Consider the following 23,764-nt stretch of genomic DNA (forward strand, 5'->3'; position numbering starts at 1 on the left):
TTGTTGGATCCTAAAAAGATACATCTCAATTGTCGAAAGCCAGGGTAAGGAGGTGTGTCTTCAGTATTTGACAAAAGCTATACAACGAAGGTGACAGATGCACCTCTGGAAGGGAGTCCCACTACTTAGGGGCTGCCACAGAGAACCCCCCCCCCTCTCAGGTGGAGCAACTACCAAGAGGGCCCTTTCGCTGATCTTAGCATCCAAGAAGGTTTGTAGTAGGGAATTGTATTGCAGTATTGTAAAGCAACTTAATGTTGTTGTTTTTTAAACACAACAGACTTGCAGTTCAAAAATTACTGAGCCAGATCATTTCTGGAGGTCCCTCAACAGTGCTGAATTCTTCTGAGCCTCCTCCAGCCCTCCTAATCACATGATTCCCCACACCTGATGACTTCAAAAGTAAATAGAAATTAGGGGGAACTAAATTGGGAACACTGGCTGTCTGAATCCACCAGTTGCCCCAAGTATATAAAGGTAAAGGGACCCCTGACCGTTAGGTCCAGTCACAAACGACTCTGGGGTTGCAGCGCTCATCTCACTTTACTCACCGAGGGAGCCGGCATACATGGAGAAACCAGAGCAGCCCACGGAAACGCCGTTTACCCTCCCGCTGTACCTTACCTATTTATCTACTTGCACTTTGACACGCTTTCGAACTGCTAGGTTGGCATGAGCAGGGACCGAGCAACGGGAGCTCACCCCATTGCGGGGATTCGAACTGCCAACCTTCTGATCGGCAAGCCCTAGGCTCTGTGGTTTAGACCACAGCGCCACCCGTGTCCCAGCCCCAAGTATATAGAAGCGAGCAAAACCAGCTTGCCAGGTTTTTAAATCAATCTCTTGCCAATGTCTGAACTTTGAAGTCAACAGATGGGTCATAATGGAAACAAGCTCGTTGCCTCCCCCCACACACACACCTGGGCAAAAATCCCTCCCTTCGAGATGAATTTTGCAGAAGACAGATAAACTGGAATTACCCGAGTGTTCTCTGGCCCACTTCAAAGGCTGTGTTTTTTCTGAGGACATAATCAGATTCTGATGCTCAGAGCCCGGGCCCCTACCAACTGCTCATTTGATCACAACTCAAAACGGTTTTGCCACAGAAAGATACCTAATCAATTACAGAACAGACATCTGCTCCAGCTGACATTACTGATGACTTGGTAGAAAGAATGTGCACTACAAAGCACGGATGCAGAGGGAGGGGAAAGCAGGTGGCTGTGGGACGGAGAGGGAATTGGTGGGGCAAGAGTAATTGCAACTGGCCTCCGCGTGGTCACTAAGAGGGAAAAGCAGGGGCCTATTGGTCCCCAACTGCAGCTGGGCTTCATGCATCCTTACTCAGAAACCCCACTATTATTCACACAGAACATTTAAAGCACTATCATACCACTTTAAACATTCATGGCTTTCCCCAAAGTATTCCAGGAACTATTTGTTAAGCAGGCTGAGAATCGTTAGGAGACCCCTATTCCCCTCACAGAGTTACAGCTCCCAAAGTTCCTTGTGAAGAGGGATTGATGGTTAAGCCACTCTGGGAATTGTAGTTCATTGGGGGCGTTGGGAACTGTAGCACAGAGAGCGGTAAATGACCCTTCCCAAGATTATTCGAGGGAAACCGTGTGCTTTCAATTCATCTGGCCTTAGAACTCTCCCCAGGCCACACACCCTCATTGATTCTCCCCAAGATTTTTTTTTTTACCTGGCTGAAATCTGTCCTTGAATTCTGATCATGCCACTTTCTCCCCTGGATTCAACGCAAATAGGGGTGCATTCAGAAACTAGTCTAGCGAACAATGTAAATATTTTACATATATTGCTCTACCCACTTTTATCACCAGCCCCCAGAAGGGAATGTGGTCCTCAGCCAGAAAAGAGTTTCCCACCTAAGGTATCCAGTTAATCTGGAACTATATATGCCATTGATAGAACACACCCAAAAAAGTTCTGTTGGCTTGAACTTCTTCTTCTTTTAATCAGGCAAGGCTAGTCTAATTCATCTCCAATTAAATCAAAGGAGGTTTTTCTCTCTCCCCCCCCCTCCGCTTTTGTTTTTTCTCTCCCCCAGCCACCATCACAGATCATTCTGAGCCATCCAGCCCCCCGCCCTGGCTCTTTTTGATGATTTCGTTGGCTGGTTTCCATTGAACATTCTTCATTGATCAATTCACTGGGCCCAGCTTTATCCTTGCCCAATCAGGACAAGAGCCCGCTGGATGGAGATGAAAATGTGCCTTGGAATCCTCTCTCTCTGCCTGTTCTGGCCAGGAGTTTTCTAGCATTCAACAACCACGCACACACACACACATACAAACAAATGAAAGCTTACTGAGGCCCCGCCAAATTTTAGCTGAATCACTCTGCTAAGCAGAGCTGCCAAATCTGACTGCCCCCCCCCGCAACTCCCAGTGAAAGGCTGCCAATCTTTTGTTGGGAATAGGCCTCTTGACATTCGCTCAAGAGCAGCAATGGCTCAGTAGCAGCAAAAGTCTCCTTGCATTGGGCTTCCGAAAGCCAGGGGTCTACTTTAAGCAATCTGGCTTCTTCTCCATACTCACAGTTCTTGTCGGGGCTTATGCTTGTTTTTTGTTATTTTATGCACAGAGAAAGCTATAATCTAGCCTTGGATCAACACACACACACACACACACACACACACACACACACACATACACACAAAATTTGCATTTAGGGGGCTTCTTTGCAGCACCAAAATAGGCAGAAGTTAAAAGCACTGTCCGTGAGTGGAGTGAATGGCAAAGGCTTGTTTTTCATCTTGCCTTTATTGAGCAGATTCCCGCAGTTTACTTTTTTTCGAGCATCTTCTGGCATCTTTGGATCAGCCGACAAAGAAATTCTTTTTGGACTCAGCATGCGGTCAAATGAAGATCCAGTTCAAAGTGACATGAAAATCAGAAATATTGGGTAGATAACAGGTATTGTCTATTTCAAGGCCTCTGTTCTTCATTGTCAGTAGTCCCCATAACTGGAGAGACATGCTCACAAAGAAGTAAGAAATGTTCAAAGTGGGCAACAGATGCTTTATTAGAAGGCAAACCTTGCTCTTTTTTCTATTCATTTCATCCTAACACAGGCAGGTTTCCAAGTGGGAAAAAAGCAGCTTTGAAGTTCTCTTCTTCTCTCCTCTCTCTCTTTTATTTGATGGGCTTTTTTTTTAAAAAAAAAGAGGATCCTAATTTCAAATCGCCAGTGAGGCCTTCTTAATGCTCTTAAGCTACAAAATATTATAATGCTGTAATAACAGGATCATTACCAGTCCTCCTTTATATTTAGCACCTTGTCTAATTACTTAATTGGAAAGAGTCTTCTGATGACTAGCTCTTGCCGAATGAGCTTCCCACAAAAAGAGACCCCAAAGTCACCTTGATCTTGGCAGGTACGGTGTGAGAGTGAACCTTTGACTTTAGTAGCCTGGCAATTGTTAAGGAAATTGGTGGAAATTCTCTCTCTCTCTCTATATATATATATTCCCAATAATTGTACTCAACGGTACTCAACGGTGACTACTATATTGTTCTGGCTGCTAACTGACCAGCCCTTTGTCAGGCAGATTGTTAATAGTCCAAGACAGTTGATCGATGCCTCATCAACAAGGGCCAACATTTAAGAAACCATCTCTTGATAGTTAGGAATCTCTCTGTGTTTCGGGATAAGATGCCCATCAGGGTTTGTTTTTTGGAATAAGGTAACCCAACTCTAGCTGAGGGAAGCAGGCAGAGAAACAGAAATTAGGCAGAAGGAAAGAGAGTAGAGTTTCTAGTTGGACTTACCAGGGCCTGGGAGGTGCAGTCATGGCGGCGGTTGGGGGGCGGGCACTTTCCAAGTTGCTGTCAGGCAGGTCTGCCTCACAGGAGTTTCTGTTTGCCTTCATAACTTTAAAGAAAGCAAGTATTACAAAGGCAGTGTAAGGCTGCATTTTATTTCATAGGAAGGAAACTTCAGCTGGTGCTGCTGTCCATAGAATTTCTCACCACTCGGAGAAGCAAATGGCCTGCTAAATGAGGGCAAGGGCTCATCTAGTTCAGCGTCCTGTTTTCACATTGTCTAATCAGATGCCTACAGGAAGCCTGCGAGCTGTACATGAGTGGAACAGCACTCTGCCCACCTGTGATCCCCCTCCCCAAAAAAACTGGTATTCAGAGGCATATTTCCCCTGACAGCGGAAGTGGAACATAGCCATCATGGCTAGTAGCCATTTTTTTAAATGAACTTTTTCAGATAAAAAATACTACCGTTTAGGGGTGGGAGAATGAATATAGCCACATGCCTCCACTAACAAAAAGAGGGGCCAAAGAAATCAAAGGGGCCAAAGAAATCAAAGGGGCCAAAAAGAGGGGCCAAAGAAATCAACTGGTGAAACATTAAAGAGAAGTGTTAATTTGGCTTTGAGAGAAAAGCCACAAGAGGGCCATCTCAGTCTCCCAAGAAAAGCCGTTCCAAGGTTAGGGGGCTACAGCAAAGAAAAGCTTTCTTGTGGAGGGTAATCTAGGCTCCAGCAACATCTAGAGGACCACAAATGCCCCATAGCTGGAGTCCACTTCAGTCCACGCCCTTCACAAAATCTGGTAATCTTTAAGGTGCGACAGGAGACCTTTCACTGATTGACTGCAACTGACTAACAGGGCTACCCCTCTGGAATTTTTCACCCAGTCAAGGATTTACATATGGTAGAAGGAAGAGCAAGCATGTGTACAAGAGAATATGTGACCCAGACACTCCACATGGCAGTTGTGGAAGGGTCGTTGCTCAGTGGTAGATAATTCATGGTGCATTCAGAAGGTCCCAGGTTCAATCCTTGGAGGTCTGCTGCCAGTCGTTGGCTACATTCACAGTGTACAAGCAAAGCTCCCTGATACGACTTTAAATGGCTAGGGCTTTCCCCAAAGAATTCTGGGAACTGTGGTTTGCAAAGGGTGCTGAGAGTTATTAGGAGGTCCCTATTCCTCTCCAAGAGATACAATTCTCAGAGTTCCCTGTGAACAGGGATTGACTGTTAACCACTCTGGTTACTGTAGCTCTGAGTTGAATAAGGGCCTTCTAACAGCTCTCAGCACCGCTAACAAACTACAGCTCCCATAATTCTTTGGAGGAAGCCAGAACTGTTTAAAGTGGCATGAAACTGCTTTAAATGCATGGTGTGAATGTGGCCACTGTGGCCACTATTGAGCTAAATGGACCAATGACCTGACATGCTAAATAAGACATCCTCCTATGTTCCTCTAGTTCTCATATAAGCATACGCCTGACTTGTCAGATACAGGAGCTTCTGCCTCAAAGGAGAAGGGAAAGATAATCCAAGCCATGTTTGTTCACATACAGGACTGCGGGTTGAGTTTAACATAAATGATGGCAGTTGCCTTATGCTCTCCGGCTGAAAAAGGTTCCCCACCCCACATAGTCATTACATCTCAAAGCTGTTATCTGCTTATTCAGAAATAATTCTGATTCTGGGCAAACCTGCATTATTACTGCCAGCAACCTCTCATTTGTTTACAGCAAGGGGTGGGGGAAATGGCGCTATTCAACAGGGTGCAATGGAAAACAGCTATTACTTATAATCCGCAGAACCTAGGCATTGTTATTTGCCGTTACTGACATTATGCTCAAATACTAAACTATCAATTTCAGAGGAATGCAAATCTCTCTTTATTATGGCAACAACAGCAATTTCCAATTGTCATCCCTTTTGTGCTCGTAAGTGAAGAATTAAAATGTCAGTGTTCATTGTTAGTTCTTCATATTTTATGGATTACGCTTTTTGTGCGTGTGTGTGAAAATGTTTTGGAAGCCATGCCACAATAAGAGAACTTCACAGAGGCGGAAAAAGGAAGTGAATTATTTAACACACGGAGGCGACGAACTTCATTATCCCAAATACAAGCATATTGAAAGACGCTTTGCTATGAAAAGAGAATTCAGTACAGTAACATGAAATTGGAAACACTGAATGCCTGCACAGAAACAAAGGGGACGATCTACAGAGAGAACTAATCTAAAAGGCACCAAGATGCCAGGTAGAGGAAATGAATAGATTAAAAAGATACCAAATAATTGTTTCCCTGGCATTGAAGTTGACCTGATATAAAGTCATTCATGTAGCATAAATGTCCAAAATTATTTTATTTTTATCAGGGCTGCCAACTTGAATCAAGTTAGCCTGGAATCCTGACCCCACTTACCAGGGAGTAAGCTCAATCGAATTCATTGGGACTTACTTTTGAGTAGAAGTAGTTAGGATTGCAGCCTTAGAATACTATCTGAACCCAAGATCCACAGGGATGAGAGAGCTTGGATTCAGAAGATCTTGGGCTTTCCCAGCTCAGCTGATGTAACTTAAACTGGAGTAATTTACTCCAACGTTAAGTCCCCCTATTACTGCCATAGAGCTACAATTCCCAGAGTTCCCTGGGAAGAGGGGTTGGCTGTTAAATTGCTCTGGGAATTGTGGGTCTGTGAAGGGAACAGGGAGTCTCCTAAGAACTCTTAGCACCCTTAACAAACTACAGTTCCCAGGATACTTTGGCGGGGGAACTATGTCTCTTAAAATGGTATCATAGTGCCTTAAATATATAGTGTGGATGTACCCAGAGATTGCTATGTAGGGAATTATCCTAAACCAGGCATCCCCAAACTGCGGCCCTCCAGATGTTTTGGCCTACAACTCCCATGATCCCTAGCTATCAGGACCAGTTGTCGGGGAAGATGGGAATTGTAGTCCAAAACACCTGGAGGGCCGAAGTTTGGGGATGCCTGTCCTAAACTGTGCTCTCCTGCTGGAAGCCCGAGGTCGTATAGCCTGGGGAAAGCTCTGTGTCATGTGATTCTGCCGAACACTAGAAAAGAAATACCACTTACCAGAAGTCTGGGGATTTCTTAAAAGATTTGCTGCTGAAAGAAATCCAAAGTGGTACTTCCCTTGGCCTCGCTCCCACACCTAAAAGCCACAGACACATCTGGAGCGGTTGTGTCATCTCGCTTGGAATCCTGCAACTGAAAGGTTTTTCTGTTTTTTTTTACACTGCAAGCTCTTCAGGGCAGGAATGTTACGTGTTATGCTGTATATTTATGGTACTCTATAAATAATGGTTTTCCCTCCATTAATTATTTTTGTTCCCTAGTTCCTTTAAGTGAACACAGCCATTTACAAGTATATAAAACACAAGCCTTTTCTGCCCCTGAGGAACTTGTAATGTATAAGATTGCTAACACTCCATGATTTGTGGAATGTGCGTTACTTATTTCGCAGGGAGGCAGTGCGATTTCAGATCCACAAAGGAACGGAAGCGTTCGCTTAAGCAGTGCCTCCCATCTGTTCGAGGGAGAAAGATTTGGGGTTTCCAAGGTCAAAAATTCAATAAGGCTTTAGGGAACAGAGTTTGGTGTCGCCAATAGCCTTGCATTAGAAAGAAACTCTGGGTAAGAGAACAGGGCTATGTAACTTTACCCACTTTCGTTGGGTCTCTACAGGCAAGCTGGGGATCTTTACTCAAGGACAAACACACACACACACACACACACACACACCCCTCCTTCAAGGCTGGGTTTGGCTCTGGCCTCCCAATAGTCTCCACAAAAACAAGCAGGGAAAGACTCCTGTTCCAGAGCTGAGAAAGGAAAATTAGAAGCATATCTTCAGTTTTGAATGAGAGAATTCGTGAGAATGTTCCTCCTCCTTCTGTTTGGTACATAGGTCGCATCCACACCAGACACAAGAAAGTGTAGCCTTGGGAAGCTGCCTCAGACCTGGTCAGGCTGCCTGTTCATAAGAACGTAGGATGGGTCTGCTAAGCCAATGGCCCATCTAGTCAGCATCCTGTTCTCACAGTGGCCAACCAGATGCCTGGGGGAAGCCTGGAAACTGGACACCAGTACAACACCATAGGTCAGTGGTAGAGCATCTGCAGAAGGCCTTGAGTTCAATCTTCTCCAGCATCTCCAGGAAGGTCTGGGAGAGACCTCTCCCCTAGTCTGAAATCCCAGGGAGCAAGGATCAGTCCTTGTGGACAATATTGAGCTTTGATAATTCAACTCAGTGTAAGGCTGCTTCCTTTGTTCCTGCACTGAATCAACCCAATTCAAGGTACAGTAAGGTAAACGGCGTTTCCGTGCGCTGCTCTGGTTCGCCAGAAGCAGCTTTGTCATGCTGGCCACATGACCCGGAAGCTGCCTGCGGACAAACGCTGGCTCCCTCGGCCTATAGAGCGAGATGAGCGCCGCAACCCCAGAGTCAGACACGACTGGACCTGATGGTCAGGGGCCCATTTACCTTTATTAATGGCTGCAAAGGTTCCCAACCAAAAACAAACAGGTCTGCTGCATATTGGTAAGAATTAAAAACACATTGTCATGCCTTGCTCAAAATGGGTTCCAGAACTGCCTACTGCTGGGCTGGGGGCTCTATGGCCCTCCAGATGTTGTTAGATTACATCACCCATCATTCCTGACCACTAGCCATCTCAGCTGGAACTGATAGGAGTCCTAAACATCTGGAGTGCCTCAGATTCCCTGGTCCACCGAAGAACATCTAACAAAGTTGCTTTTCTTATCTACCACTGAGAACAACCTTTTAACTTTTAACCACATAACACATGACTTCCTCCAATGAGTCATGGGAACTATAGTTTGCTACGGGCACTGGGAATTGTAGTCCTGTGAGGGGAAACTATACTTCTCATTATTCTTTGGGGATATTGTGTGCTTTAATTGTACATTTAATATGATTTTACAGATGCTGAAATCTGGCATATTAGGAAAGAGAGCCTTTTGCTCTTAACATAATCATCTGTCAGTATTTTAAAAGAAACCCCAAAAGATTGAAAAATACACTTTACATGCAAAAATCTGCTCAGAAGAATAGGAATATTAAAAAGTTGCCTTAAACGAAGCCAGTCCATGGGTCTATCTAGCTCCATCTTGCATACACTGACTGGCAGCAGCTCTCTAGGATTTAAGGCAGAGGACATTTCCAGCTCCACCTGGAGATGCCAGGGATTGCACCTGGGATTTCTGCATGCAAACCAATTGCACTACAGTGAGCTAAGGTTAAAGGCTGAACTTTTATTCATACCTAAAAGAAGAAGAAGAAGAAAAGGTAGATAGAGGGAATCTGTATAAAAGTTGCATTCTTGAGACATTTTCAGCTGTTACATTTTGAAAATCCTCTTTTGTCATAGTGCCAAAAGTTCACAAAGGGAGATCTATGAGTAATTTTTTTCCATTTATTCTTGAAGTGTTGCCCTGCCTGACCAATAGTGTCAGAAGTGCGTAAGGATGATCTGAACAGAGAGTTGCCTTGTTATGAACCAAATACACCATCCCTTGTAAGCAACTCCTTATTCAGACTCTTGTTCAGGAACTTGGATATGATCACAATGCTAGAAAGGTCAGGAAGTACCTACTCAAAAGATGGAAAATGTTTCTATAATCAAATACTGGGTGAATAACCTCTGGCGTACTACTTCCTCTTAACTCGCTCAGCTTTTAACATCTGGATCTGGACTTAAGGGCACTTGCCACAATTAGGCCTGTAAACGCTGTGTCTTTTAAAATGTTCTGCTTTCATGGAAATAGTTTCTCCAATGGTGGATGCCTATGCTTGGCTGTTAGGAATTGCCTCCGTCGAACTTTCTCACAAAGTTTGGGGAAAGGGCATCTACTCTGTGTGCAGAAGGTCCCAGGTTGAATCCCCAGCATCTCCAGGTAAGGATGGGAATGGTGGAGGCTGGTCCATTTGGGCAAGTAGGGTGCTGCACCACCAACTTCACTCCACCCTCAATCAGTCCCAACTTCCTTTCTTATGCAACCAGCCCAGAGGGAGGCACAATCTGCCCACTTCATTTTCTTTAATCTTAGTGCTGCCTCTTGTAGAATTCAGACAGAAGGAGGAGGAGGAGGACAAAACTAGAATTTGTTGGCTCTGCCTGTGATTGGCTCTTTCGCTCCATCTACTGTTGGCCTCCTGCCCTGCCAGCCCCAGGCCACCACTGGCTGAGAATCTTCCCAGTCCAAATCCCTGGAGAATCATTTCTGTGGATACACGATGTTGCCAATCTTCATGTCACGTTTGCAGACATCTTTGTAACACAGAGTTGGTCTGTCAATTGGCCAGGTGTCAGAATCCCCATAGAGCACGCCCCTGGGGATCCTGCCATTTTTCTTTCTCTGGACATGACCAAGCCAGTGTAGACGTCACCGAGACAGGAGAAGAGAAGAAGAGTTTGGATTTGATATCCCGCTTTATCACTACCCTAAGGAGTCTCAAAGTGGCTAACATTCTCCTTTACCTTCCTCCCCCCACAACAAACACTCTGTGAGGTGAGTGGGGTTGAGAGACTTCAGAGAAGTGTGACTAGCCCAAGGTCACCCAGCAGCTGCATGTGGAGGAGCGGAGACGCAAACCTGGTTCCCCAGATTACGAGTCTACAGCTCTTAACCACTACACCACACTGGCAGTGCAAACATGCTGGGAATGTGGGCTTGGGAGAGCACATCTTTGTTTGGAATTCTGTCCTGTCGTGTGATACCCAAAATCCTTCTGATGCAGAGCATGTGGAAGGCGTTGGGGCCTCAAACCTGATGGTTGTAAGTTGAAAAAAGATGAGGAGAAATAGATGTCACTGCCCAGTTGCTCATTGGGTTTCCACAAGGCAATCAAGCAGAGGGTACCAATGTTGTGGGGAAATGGCAGAAGCTGGTGGTGATGGCAGTGAGGAGGTAGACTCCAGCCACATCTTCACCATACAGTGAGTGGTGAACACCACCTCAGCCCTTCCATCACTGTGGCCGAGCTGGAGATGTCCTTATATTCTTTCAAATAGCAGAGGGGAAGCATTTCTTCACAGCTTCCCTGAACAGAATTCCATTTCAGCATTAGGTCTTAATGTGTCTAATCTCAGCCCTGTTTAAAAAAAGAAAAACCAGCTTCAACCTAATGATTTTATTTTTAATGAAGGCACAAAGGAAGGAGATTGGTGTAAACACACTTGTGTCCCGAAGTTTGTTTGGAGAGGAGATTGACTTTCAAATTAGCTGGCTTTTCAAACATTTCAAAAAAACATAGTCAAAATGCAAATGGGGCATAAATGGCCCTTTAGTAAATGCTCATTCAACATTTATTCTTTCTCAAATCATCTTTTTAAAGCGCTTTCATGGTAATGTTGAGACGATGTGACATTAGAAAAATTGCTTTGACATGCTAAGGGGTTCCCAAGATTAACAGAAAGAGAAGGAACAAGATAACGCTTTCAAAAGACCTATTTCAGAGGAATTATTACTTCCTTTGAAAGTCTTCCAAGGTTGCAGTGCATTTAAGCTTGTTGGCATACATGTAAATGAAGGACTACAAAAGTGTTCTCCTACATTCAACTTGAATTAAACCTTGAGGCTAATGTTCAGGAATGACAATAAAGGCTGGATCTTTGGCTGGAGAAAATAAAAACCTTAAAAGGACCCTTTTTACTTTCAGATATCAATGAGAGAGAATTGGTTTTTCTTCTTTCTTTCTTTTTTAAAGTATAACTATATAAAAATAATCATTTTAATTCCCATTATGATATTGCTCGGGCCATTGGCCTTGATCTGATTGAGTAAGAGAACTTCTGAGGATTTTTTTATATATTAAAAAAATACATTAAAGCATTAACATATAAGGAATGTGCTGCAAGAAAATAGCTGCTCCAGCATTCTGAACTGGTGGCTTTGCCATCAGTTTTTTCTACAAACATTTGGTTTAATCATTGGGGGGGGGGATTAAAGGAAACGTATTTGCCTGGTTCACACATAATGGTATACCATAGTTTATGAAACCATGACTTTGAACATTTTATTTATTTATTTATTTATTTCATATATATATATTAAAATAAACACCCTGAAAGCCTCGGTTTATGAACACAATTGGTTCCGGAAGTCTGTTCATAAACTGAAGCGTTCATAAACTGAAGCAAACTTTTCCATTGAAAGTAATGGAAAGTGAATTAATCCGTTCCAGATGGGTCCGTGGCGTTCGTAAACCGAAAATTCGTAAACTGAGGTGTTCATAAACCGAGGTTCCACTGTAGTTTAAAACATTCAAATAATAATTAAAATCAGTAATGAACTAAAAACAGATTAAAACACATGTGAACATTGTACTGTACATACTTGGGTAGGTTTGCCTTGGGCCTGATTCAGCAGGTTCTTATGTTCTCATGACTAAACAAAAATGTTTCTTAGCAGGCACCGAAAAGAGTAAAGTGAAAGTGCCTGCCTAATGTCAATAGACAGGAAATTCCAAAGTGTAGGTACTGCCACATCAAGTGCGATGGTTGTCCCAAATGTCCACATCTAGGTTAAGTACAAGGGATGCGGGTGGCGCTGTGGTCTAAACTACTGAGCCTCTTGGGCTTGCCGATTGGAAGGTTGGTGGTTCAGATCCCGCAACGGGGTGAGTTCCCATTGCTCAGTCCCAGCTCCTGCCCACCTAGCAAGTTCGAAAGCACGCCAAAAACTGCAAGTAGAAAATAGGTACTGCTCCGGCGGGAAGGTAAATAGCGTTTCCATGCGCTGCTCTGGTTTCAGTGTTCCATTGCACCAGAAGCAGCTTAGTCGTGCTGGCCACATGACCCGGAAAAACTGTCTGCGGACAAACAACAGCTCCCTCGGCCTGTAAAGCGAAATGAGCGCTGCAACTCCAGAGTTGTCTGCAACTGGACTTAACTGTCAGGGGTCCTTTCACACGAAGCATTAGGGCTTGGTTACAGCGGTGAGGGTATTGGCGGCGAGCTCGGGTGGCGGTAGGCATTGGAATAAGGAGTCGTCTGGTGTGTTCGAGGACTGGTTGTGGCAATCATCCAACCCTCCTCTTATAGGGGTATCCCCTTAAGGGATCCGGCGGCCGTGGATCCCGTCCGACGCCCGGCTGGTGGCTAGGGCCATGGCACGACCCCGGTGACACCAGGGGGAGCTTTCAGTTGTATTTGCATCAACAGGCTCCTTCCTCGGGGTGTTAACCTGATATGACCCCCCCCCCCGCCAAGCGGGGTGGAGTCACGCTTGCTAAAGAATCCAATGTCTAAGCCAATACCTCTCACTTGCTCTAACCAATAAAGTTGTGGCCTTATTCTACCCATTAACTCAAATACCATGTGTCACTGTGTCTTTATTTCTTGCGGGGGGGTGGGTCCTGTTCTCATTGCTCATCATCTGAACAGGGCTGAACCCTGACACATGGTGAGCAGCGAGGAGGAAGTGCAGCAAAAGATCACCCACTGTTTCTCATAATGCTAGAATTTCTGGACATCCAATTATGCTGAATGTTGGAAGATTCAGGACAGACAAAATGAAGTACCGGTACTTCTTCATGCAGCGCATAGTTAAACTATATTATGCCAATAAAGACTGACTGAATGAATGAATGAATGGTTAAACTATAATAAAAAAATTCCTTCCAGTAGCACTTTAGAGACCAACTAAGTTTGTCATTGGTATGAGCTTTCGTGTGCATGCAACTGAAACAGAAGCCACCAGACCCTTATACCCCGTTTCCCCTATTTTAAGACGTAGTCATAAAATAAGCCACAGCAGGATTTTTAAGCATTCAAGGAATATAAGCCATACCCCGAAAATAAGACATAGTGATAGGCGCAGCAGCAATGCCGGCCGCGGCAGGAGGAGGAGGAAAAAATAAGACATCCCCTGAAAATAAGCCATAGTGTGGTTTTTTGAGGAAAAATAAATATAAGACGGTGTCTTATTTTCGGAGAAACACGGTATATAGTGAGAGGGTAACGGTAAAGGTAAAGGGACCTCTGACCACCAACTTGGATGGCTTCAAAAGAGGATTCGACAAATTTATGTGGCAGAACTGTAATAATGGACCCTTGAGGCTAAACCTAATATACCACAGGATTTTCTGAGTTCGCCCCAGAAGTATGGTGGCCAGGGGTGGGGGAGGGAGGGAGGGAGGGACGGAGAGGGAGAGGGAGAGGGAGAGGGAGAGGGAGAGGGAGAGGGAGAGGGAGAGGGAGAGAGAGAGAGAGAGAGAGAGAGAGAGAGAGAGAGAGAGAGAGAGATGCATTTTTGATGAATTCAGGTATGCAGATGCTTTAAAAATGGCCCAGCTGCTCTCAATTTTTCACATCTGTCCTCACCCTAATGCAATTCCATTATGTAAATTCCAGCATTTGCAGCAGCATGGTTAATGTTGCAGGGCGAGGTTCCTATTCACAGTAGAGGAGAAGATAATCCACAATGCAACAGATAATAGCCGATTGAACCTTGCAGAATACAAGCTGTTCAAGAGATGCTTAGTCCTGTATCCAAAAGCTCCAGCTACATTTCGTTAGAGGAATGCCGGATGTGGATTCTTAGCAGGCTCTCGTAATGAATAAGCTATTCACATGTCAGTGTGGCATTATGCTTATCTTATATGTGGCCAACATATAGAAAGCAAGCCATTACCAAGATAATTAAAAATAGAATGGAGCATCTCCTATCTGTATCCACGCCAGAAGCTGATCTGAATCTTTTCTGTGCTAATTTAAGCACCTTAAAAAAACAACCCACAACAATTCTGCATGAAAAATGAGGATGTGGTTCCAAACTCTCCCCCCCCCCGAACAGAGACTATGATTTTATAACTATAGCAGCCTTTTCCCCCATTGGCAGCGGGCAAAAACAATTCCTGCACATTCTGAAGGCAGAAAGCCTACAATGGCTACGAGAATAGTAACATAATAAGGCAATCATTATGACATTGTCCTTGTGTGCAGGGAAAAATGCAGGCACTGGTTTTTCTAATGTGTCATCCCTACCAACAGTTTTGTTGAAGTTCATGACATACGTTTGGCCTTGTGAAACTGAGGGGTAGGCGCACAGAGGCTGGCCCATTAGGGTAAATAGGGTGCTGCCCCACCAGCCTCAGGGTGCATTCAGATGCAGAGAAGATTGCATTAGATTTCCTGATTATAATTCTAGCACTTTTTAAAAAAATTATATTTCTTGTCCTTATCAACTTAAAAATTCCATTCATATCATCATCTTACATCATGATATCATATAATCCAGGGGTCCCCAAACTACGGCCCCCGGGCCGGATGCGGCCCAATCGGCCTTCCAATCCGGCCCGCGACGACCCCCGCCGCCCGCTGCCGCCGCCCGCTCTCACGGCGCACGGCGCAGCGACGATCTAAAAAATCGGCAAAAAATCGCCGAAAATCCTTTGTGCGCATGCGTATGGGCCTCTCCCGACCCGGAAGAGGTCATTTCTGGTGCACTTCCGGGTCGGGGGAGGCCCATACGCATGCGCACAAGCGATTTTCGGCGATTTTTTCCCCGCCCGTGTGCGTGTGCGCATGCGCACGGGCGCGCACTCCCCCGCCCTCCGGCCCGCTGCGCGCGCACTCCCCTGCCCTCCGGCCCGCCGCGCGGTAAGTCTGGGGACCCCTGATATAATCCAACATCACAAAAGAAGGGGGGGAAAGGCAAAAAGGCAAAAAATAAAAAGGAAAAAATAAATAAAAAATAAGCAAGCAAAAAGCAAAAACAGAAAAAATCAATCTAATATTCATCACATTATCATAACATTGACTTCCCCGCTCCTCCCTTCCCGAGCCGTGTTTATAACCCCTATTTGGCAATTTTCTAATTATACAATTCTAAACATCTCCAATTTTTCACAAAAAATATTCAAACTTATACAATTTAATAATCTAACATATCACTTATTAAAGGTAAAGGGACCCCTGACCATTAGGTCCAGTCGTGACCGACTCTGAGGTTGCGCGCTCATCTCGCATTATTGGCCGAGGGAGCCGGCGTATAGCTTCCAGGTCATGTGGCCAGCATGACAAAGCCGCTTCTGGCAAACCAGAGCAGCACATGGAAACGCCGTTTACCTTCCCGCTGTAGCGGTTCCTATTTATCTACTTGCATTTTGACGTGCTTTCGAACTGCTAGGTTGGCAGGAGCTGGGACCAAGCAACGAGAGCTCACCCCGTCACAGGGATTTGAACCGCTGACCTTCTGATCAGCAAGCCCTAGGCTCAGTGGTTTAACCACAGCGCCACCTGGGTCCTAATCCTTAAATTAATACCTTATGTAAAATTCTTTAAGCCACATAACAGATTTAATTAAGCCTCTAATTATACCCTTTAGCCTCTTGATTTTCACTAAAAATATTCTAACTTATACGATCTAATATTCTTTCACCTCAATTTATGATTTTAATACCTAATGACCCGCCTCCTCCACCGGATGACTTTCCCATGGATATCCCAATCAGCTCATGTGTACAGTCCAAATCCAAACCATTTGATCGATCTCTTTATTGCAATACCTCTCAACCCACTCCATCTCTCACCCACTTCAGCCCAGCTTCTTCGCTCCACCAACCCCTCTGCCAACCCCAGTCCTTTTTCTTAGCCTCCCAGTTAATATGTTCTTCGCCTGGTTCTTGCCTCCCCTCTCTCACTAGGGAGGTTCGAACCCAGGCCACCTCTTTGGTCTTTGGCACAGCTTGATTGTTTTTTCCAGGAACCTGCTCTCCCTCTCTCACTGAGAGAAGCACTTCCTGGGAACCTCTATATGATACAGTTCCATTGTTGTAACTCATATCCTGTGCAGCCTCTCCCACCGGTTGCACTTCGTTCGTGGTCTGTAACTCCTCAAGGTCTTCTTGTCTTGAAAAATTAAAGTTCTTATTTTCTAAAGTTTCAGTCTGTGTCTCAATGTTATCAACGAGGAGAGGTTGGTGTAGGTTTTCTCTGCATAACTTTATAAGTCTTGTATATTCTTTAACTCCCGACATCACCTTTTGCACTTTTTCCCACACACTTTGTATCCCTTTCTCACACATCATGTCCAATTATTTTGTCTATCTCCGTCCTTTGTCTTCTCAAATTTCAATATGGCGCATAGGCTGTTGTGTCAGAGAGAAAATCCTCCTTTGGCTGGCCGGTACATCCAGGCCTCTGTCACCCCGCTACGGGAGGGTTTGTTCTTATATTCAACAAATCGCGGAAATCCAAATTAAAAGTCACTCACCTCCCCTTGGCTCCACTACCACTGGGGAAGGGTTCCGTTTATTTTTTAGCAAAGTCCAGAGTCCCGTTCCAGCGTTGTGGCTGCAGGCTCGGCAATTGCTTGATGGTATCTCGGTGGGGGGGGGGACGACCTCCATTTTCTTTTAAATTCCCCTCCTGTGTCCAAATTCCTTCCAAATTATAAATTTCCTTTACTTACAGATCCAATTTTCTTTCTTTGGAGGTATCTAGCGCGCGTTGTCGCCGGCACGGAGCTTTACGCCTCAGAGATAGCGAATTGACCCAAGGCTCTGTCCCGCTCACATCATCCCCCCGAAAAGGGGGTTGTCGGGCGGCGAACGGGGCTCAATGGAGCTCAGCTGGGTACCCACGTCCCCGAAAAGCCAAATTCGGGGGTTCTCAGGATGGCCGCTTCGCTCGAGCGGCTCTACCCCCCCCCCCGAGGCGCCGGGAACCTCGGAGCCCGAAGATTCCCCTCCGGCTTCCAATGGCGCCTGACCGGAAGTCCCTATAATTCTGGCTCTTTTGTCCCATTTTCTAATGTTCTTCTCACACTGCAATACCTGTTGCATTATGAAGCTGAGGCTTTTTGACCAAGATTCTGGCATATTGCTCTAGATTTCATTCACGTCAGAATCTACATTAGATGGTTTTTAAGGAACACAAAAAGCTGCCATTACTCCATTCCTATCCCTACCTAGAGATGCCAGGGATTCAACCTGCAACCTCCTGCTTGCAAAGCAGATGCTCTACCACTGAGTTACGGCCCTTCAGTGGCCACCAAACGCAGTGGCGTAGTGAGTCGCTGCGACACCCGGGGCGTCAAATTGTCATGCACCCCGGGGGGGGGGAGCGTCACTACGTGGCGGGGTATTCCCCCCGCACCTCCAAAGCTGCGCACCTCCAGCTACAAACTCCAGGTAAAAACCCCGCTCGGCACGGTGCGCAGCACATGCATGTTACATAGTGAGGGGTATCACCCCCCCGGCGACTCCAAAGCCGTGCGCCTCCAGCTACAAACTCCAGGTAAAAAGCGCCCGCCACACCAAGCAGGCTTTTTACCTGGAGTAATCACGCTGCACATGTGTCGTTACGTGGCGGGGTATCGCCGCCCTCCAGCGACTCCAAAGCCGCACGCCTCCAACTCCAAGCTCCAAAAGCCCGCTTGGAGCAGCAGGGGGGACTTGGCGCCCCCACCCCCGCAACTCCCAAGCCGAGCCTCCAGCCTCCCGGTAAAAAGTCCGCTTGGCGCACTGCTGGAGGTCCGGCTTGGGAGTCACGCGGGTGGGGGTGCCAAGTGGCACCCCTCCAGAGTGGAACCCCGGGCGGACCGCCCCCATCGCCCCCCATTGTGATGCCCCTGACCAAATGGAGCTAGGTACAAAATAGTAGGTGGGAGATGGGTGGAGCCGGGCGCAAAATGGTGGCTCAGAAAGGAGAGCCCCAACAACATCTCATGAGCCATACACCGAGATGAATTCCAGCGACAACCAATGTAGTGTAGTGGTTGGAGTAATGGACTAAGACCTGGGAGACTGGCGTTCTAGTCTCCACTAAGTCATGAAGATCACTGGGTGACCTTGGGCCTGTCACTGTCTCTCAGCCTAACAGGGTTTTTGTGAGGGTAAAATGAGGGGACGGGAAACCAAATATGCCACATTGAGCTTCTTGGGGGAGAGATGGGATATAAACGTAACAAATAAATATAAATGTGAAGCTTGAGTTGTTGAGGGATTCAAACAACTTAAGGCTGAAGAGGCATCCTTTTGTTGTTGATATTGTTGAAACAATTCAGAATCAGAAACCCTTGCAGATCTGCTGCAAATCAGCTAACAGCAGATTTATCTTCGGACCATCTCTGCTTTGTATGTTCATAAATTTCGCGCGCACACAGAAAGATACTGTTAAGCTCCTCGTCCAAAGGAAATCCACCTAGTAGTGTTGCTGTCATGCAACAGCACGACACTTAGTTTTCAAAAAGGCCCACTTCCCAGTCTCCACTGCAGGGCCGGTCGTTGTCATAGACTAGTACTAAGCTAGACAAAGTTTTGCTGTGACCATTGCCGGATTTAGGGTGGTGCGGGCGGTTCCCCTGCACAGGGCCAAGGGGGTGCAAAATAATAATAAATAAGGAACTATTGTCCTCGTCCTGGGTGCTATATTACCAAAGTCTGCTGCTGCTGCTGTGACAAAGCGTGGCAATGTACCGGTAACTTAAGACACTCAAAACTTGCCGGCGAAGTCAACGAATGCAGGTTACAGATACAGATGCATTTCTCAACCTGCGCATTGCCTGGAATTACATGCTCTTTGAATAAAGCCTTCCACGGCTCCTAATTGCTTAATTAGGGTGCAAGCCGTGTGGGCTGCCTTGTAGGAGGACTGTCATGCTCTGTCCCACAGGTGGCTGCATTAGAGTTGCGAATAATGTCGCACGTTTAGATATTCCTTGTCTGACTCACAAGGGGGCTGCCAGGCTTAATTAGCGAAACTTTGCAAAGTCATTCCCAAGCCTCAGATGTGGGAGAATGAAATGCCGTTTTGCCATCACTGCTAAAATACCCCCAGCTAAGCCGCCAACAGACATCGTACCTGAGCATTCAGGATGCTGATAAGAATCGCCTTTGATGGCATCTGCAGGTCAAAGTCTGGGAAGCTTTTAGAGCATAAATTCAAATGGGTTGTTTGAGGTCTCAGTTTCTAGTGTTTCCTACTGAGACTGGGGGTGGGGGGGGAAAGGATGACTTTGTTGAAACAGACACAAGAGATGATGGAATCAAGGAGAAATGGGCGGCTGCAGACAGTGTCATTAATGCCAACACTGCCTTAAGACCACAAGGGAGTCCAGTATCCTGGCATTTAGAAAGTAGTGAAATTAGATCCACAAACAAGTGTCTGAATATGTCTGGACCTCAATACTTTAAAAAAAGAAAAGAAAATTAAAATACTTGACAATGATTGTGTATAAAAGAGGCTAATAGTAGACCAGGAACCAGAAGGAAACAGAAAGTAAGAAGGGAGGGGGAATCACGGCCAACAGACTAGGGATGGGAGGAGAAATTTGATTCAGTTCACATTTAAACGCAAAATCACTTAATTCACATTTTCCAAAGCAATATATGAACTGAAACATCTTGCAATGCAGTTCCCCAGCCAAGTGATGTGTACAAAAAAAAGTGTATTGGGGAGGAGTGTGCATATAAAAGTGAAAACAATGTATTATGTTTGGGAAAGTTGCTTTTCAAACATGTCATGTGTATATTAGACAAAACTGCATATAGCACAAATGTGTATATTAGGAGACATTTGTGCTAAAGTGATGATGACCTTTCAAGAGGTTTTTTTAAAAATAATAATAATAATAATAATAATAATAATAATAATCACAGACCAATGTGGAATATAGAGAACTTAATTTAAGGTTGGCAAAATGAAAAACCGAGAGAAAGTGAAAATGATGTGTTTGCCTATTCCCACCACAGACCAACCATCTTAAAAAAATACAGGAGACAAAGGGAGGTAGAGTGAAAGGGAAATTTGTTTTGCACTAGCTGACATGGGGAGAGTTAAAGAAAGAGAGAGAAAACGTGAAGATGTTAACTAACCTGGGACTAGGAAAGAGAAAATCATAGAATCATAGAGTTGGAAGAGACCACAAGGGCCATCCAGTCCAACCCCCTGCCAAGCAGGAAACACCATCAAAGCATTCCTGACAGATGGCTGTCAAGCCTCTGCTTAAAGACCTCCAAAGAAGGAGACTCCACCACACTCCTTGGCAGCAAATTCCACTGCCGAACAGCTCTTACTGTCAGGAAGTTCTTCCTAATGTTTAGGTGGAATTTTCTTTCTTGTAGTTTGAATCCATTGCTCCGTGTCCGCTTCTCTGGAGCAGCAGAAAACAATCTTTCTCCCTCCTCTATATGACATCCTTTTATATATTTGAACATGGTTATCATATCACCCCTTAACCTTCTCTTCTCCAGGCTAAACATACCCAGCTCCCTAAGCCGTTCCTCATAAGGCATCGTTTCCAGGCCTTTGACCATTTTGGTTGCCCTCTTCTGGACACGTTCCAGCTTGTCAGTATCCTTCTTGAACTGTGGTGCCCAGAACTGGACACAGTACTCCAGGTGGGGTCTGACCAGAGCAGAATACAGTGGTACTATTACTTCCCTAGATCTAGATCACGGGTGTCAAACACAAGGCCCGGGGGCCTAATCCGGCCCGCCAGACCTTGTCATGTGGCCCGCGTAGCCGCCGCCAACAATAGCCACTGACAATAGTTCTGGAGCCTGCGATTGGCCGAGGGTCAAAACCGGGGGCGGGGCTGCAGGCGGAGGCCGGGGCGTTGGAGCCGCGCTGACGGCCTTGGCCAGGGAATTTCAATTTCGAATGAGGCTGAGGGAGGCGGTGGCACAGCGGCCAGACGGGGAAATGAGATGCAGGAGGAGGAGGAGGAAGCCCGCCGAGGAGGTAGGAAAGCCCTACAGGCGCCGCCGGCAAAGTTGGTGCCGGGACAGAGCAGCGCTGGATTTTTTGGCGGGCTTTGCTGTTGTCTCCGAGAGCGAGTGAGGCGGCACTGGGGAGCCGCCGCCCGCCGCTTCCCTTCCTCTCCTCGGCTGCATCCGGGAGGTGGGCGAGCGAGCGGGCAAAAGGGACGCGGAGTGAGCCTGAGGGGGAAGTAGGCGAAGCGCAACAGTCGCTCTCTTGATGGAGCCGGGTTTCTCTTCCCCTGTTTTCTCCTCATAGACACTCAGGAGGGTGCCTGGCTTTTGCTCTGCCCCCCACCCCCGAGCCGCCCTTTGGCTTCTCAGTTCCGGCGGAGCTGCTCCCCGGGGGCCGGCCGGGAGGGAGGCGGTGACGACGGCACGGGTTCCTGCTCTTCCCGCTCTGCCATCGCCTCCTCTCAGCCCCTTGTGATGTAGGGCTCCAGATGGAGTCGCCTCGTGGTTTGAGTAGGTGGGAGGGGAAATTTTTTTTGGGAGGTTTTCAAGCCTCCTCTGCCTGCAGTAGGGAGAGGCGGCGGCGAAGACGACAACAGCGCGGGTGGGGGGAAGAGCAGCTCTGAGGCGAAGATGCACGTCCGCTGGGGCTGCTGCCGCCTTTCTCCTCGGGAAATCCGCTGCCCTCCCTCAGCGCGAGGGGAAGGGACTCTGGCGCTGAGGAGGGAGGATGCAAAAGCAAAGCGGGGAGTTGGCGCTGCACCGCATGTTCCTGCCCCTCTCCAAAGCATGGGGTGGGTTGCAGCGTGTGGCATCCTGCCTAGCAGGGTTTGGGTGTACGCAGGGCGGGAGAGGGAAGCCCTCTTTCCATCTGCAGGTTTTTAATCCCAGCAGTGGCTTTCTCCTTCCTGCCGAAGGTTTAGTTGAGCCCCCCTCCCCCGGAAGCCATCGATCCCCACCTTTTGTTCAAATTTCCCTCGTTTACATCCCCTCCCACACATGCGCCACGACGCAGGAATGTGATCCACGTGGGGGCGGGAATGAGCTTACATTATTACAAAAAACAGTAATAATTGAATGCAGTGACAATAATTTATGATAATAAAGAGTGGACACATAGTCCTACAGACACAACCGGCCCTTTGAGGGTGACCAAACTGCTGATGCGGCCCCCAATGAATTTGAGTTTGACACCCCTGATCTAGATGCTATACTCCTATTGATGCAGCCCAGAATTGCATTGGCTTTTTTAGCTGCTGCATCACACTGCTGACTCATGTCAAGTTTGTGGTCTACCAAGACTCCTAGATCCTTTTCACATGTACTGCTCTCAAGCCAGGTGTCTCCCATCCTGTATTTGTGCCTTTCATTTTTTTTGCCCAAGTGTAGTACTTTACATTTCTCCTTGTTAAAATTCATCTTGTTTGCTTTGGCCCAGTTGTCTAATCTGTTAAGGTCATTCTGAAGTGTGATCCTGTCCTCTGGGGTGTTAGCCACCCCTCCCAATTTGGTGTCATCTGCAAACTTGCTCAGGATGCCCTCAAGCCCATCATCCAAGTCATTGATAAAGATGTTGAACAAGACTGGGCCCAAGACAGAACCCTGTGGCACCCCACTAGTCACTACTCTCCAGGATGAGGAGGAGCCTTTGATGAGCACCCTTTGGGTTCGGTCAGTAAGCCAGTTACAAATCCACTGAATGGTAGCATTGTCTAGCCCGCATTTTACCAGCTTCTTTACAAGAATATTATGGGGCACCTTGTCAAAGGCCTTGCTGAAATCAAGATAGGCTACATCCACAGCGTTCCCTTCATCTACCAGGCTTGTAATTCTGTCAAAAAATGAGATCAGATTAGTCTGACATGACTTATTTTTCAGGAACCCATGCTGACTTTTAGTGATCACAGAGTTTCTTTCTAGGTGCTCACAGACTGTTTGCTTAATGATCTGCTCTAGAATCTTTCCTGGTATTGATGTCAGGCTGACTGGGCGGTAATTGTTTGGGTCCTCTCTTTTCCCCTTTTTGAAAATAGGGACAACATTTGCCCTCCTCCAGTCTGCTGGAACTTCACCTGTTCTCCAGGAATTTTCAAAGATTATTGCCAGTGGTTCTGAAATCACCTCTGCCAGTTCTTTTAATACTCTTGGATGTAGTTCATCTGGCCCTGGAGACTTGAATACATCTAAACTAGCCAAGTATTCTTGTACTACCTCCTTACTTATTCTGGGCTGTGTTTCCCCTGCTGAATCATCTGCTCCATATTCTTCAGGTCGGGC

General features: G+C 46.3%; 1 long non-coding RNA gene across 3 annotated transcripts in view; it reads right to left on the minus strand.

Annotated features, from left to right (window-relative positions):
* Positions 1 to 1,337: 1,337 nt before the first annotated feature.
* Positions 1,338 to 23,764, minus strand: part of LOC132592379 (uncharacterized) — a 35,876-nt gene continuing 13,449 nt past the window's right edge. The window contains exons 2-4 of one of the 3 annotated variants that reach the window (XR_009557846.1): positions 6,880 to 7,014; positions 3,795 to 3,897; positions 1,338 to 1,750 (exon numbers count right to left, since the gene is read on the minus strand). This is a non-coding gene — a long non-coding RNA (uncharacterized LOC132592379). Of the gene's footprint in view, positions 1,751 to 3,514; positions 3,898 to 6,879; positions 7,096 to 23,764 lie in introns of those variants that run through there. The other 2 variants (XR_009557848.1, XR_009557847.1) reach the window with 2 other exon arrangements.

The sequence above is a fragment of the Zootoca vivipara genome, chromosome 6 (genome assembly GCF_963506605.1).
Source record: "Zootoca vivipara chromosome 6, rZooViv1.1, whole genome shotgun sequence".
NCBI lineage: Eukaryota > Metazoa > Chordata > Lepidosauria > Squamata > Lacertidae > Zootoca > Zootoca vivipara.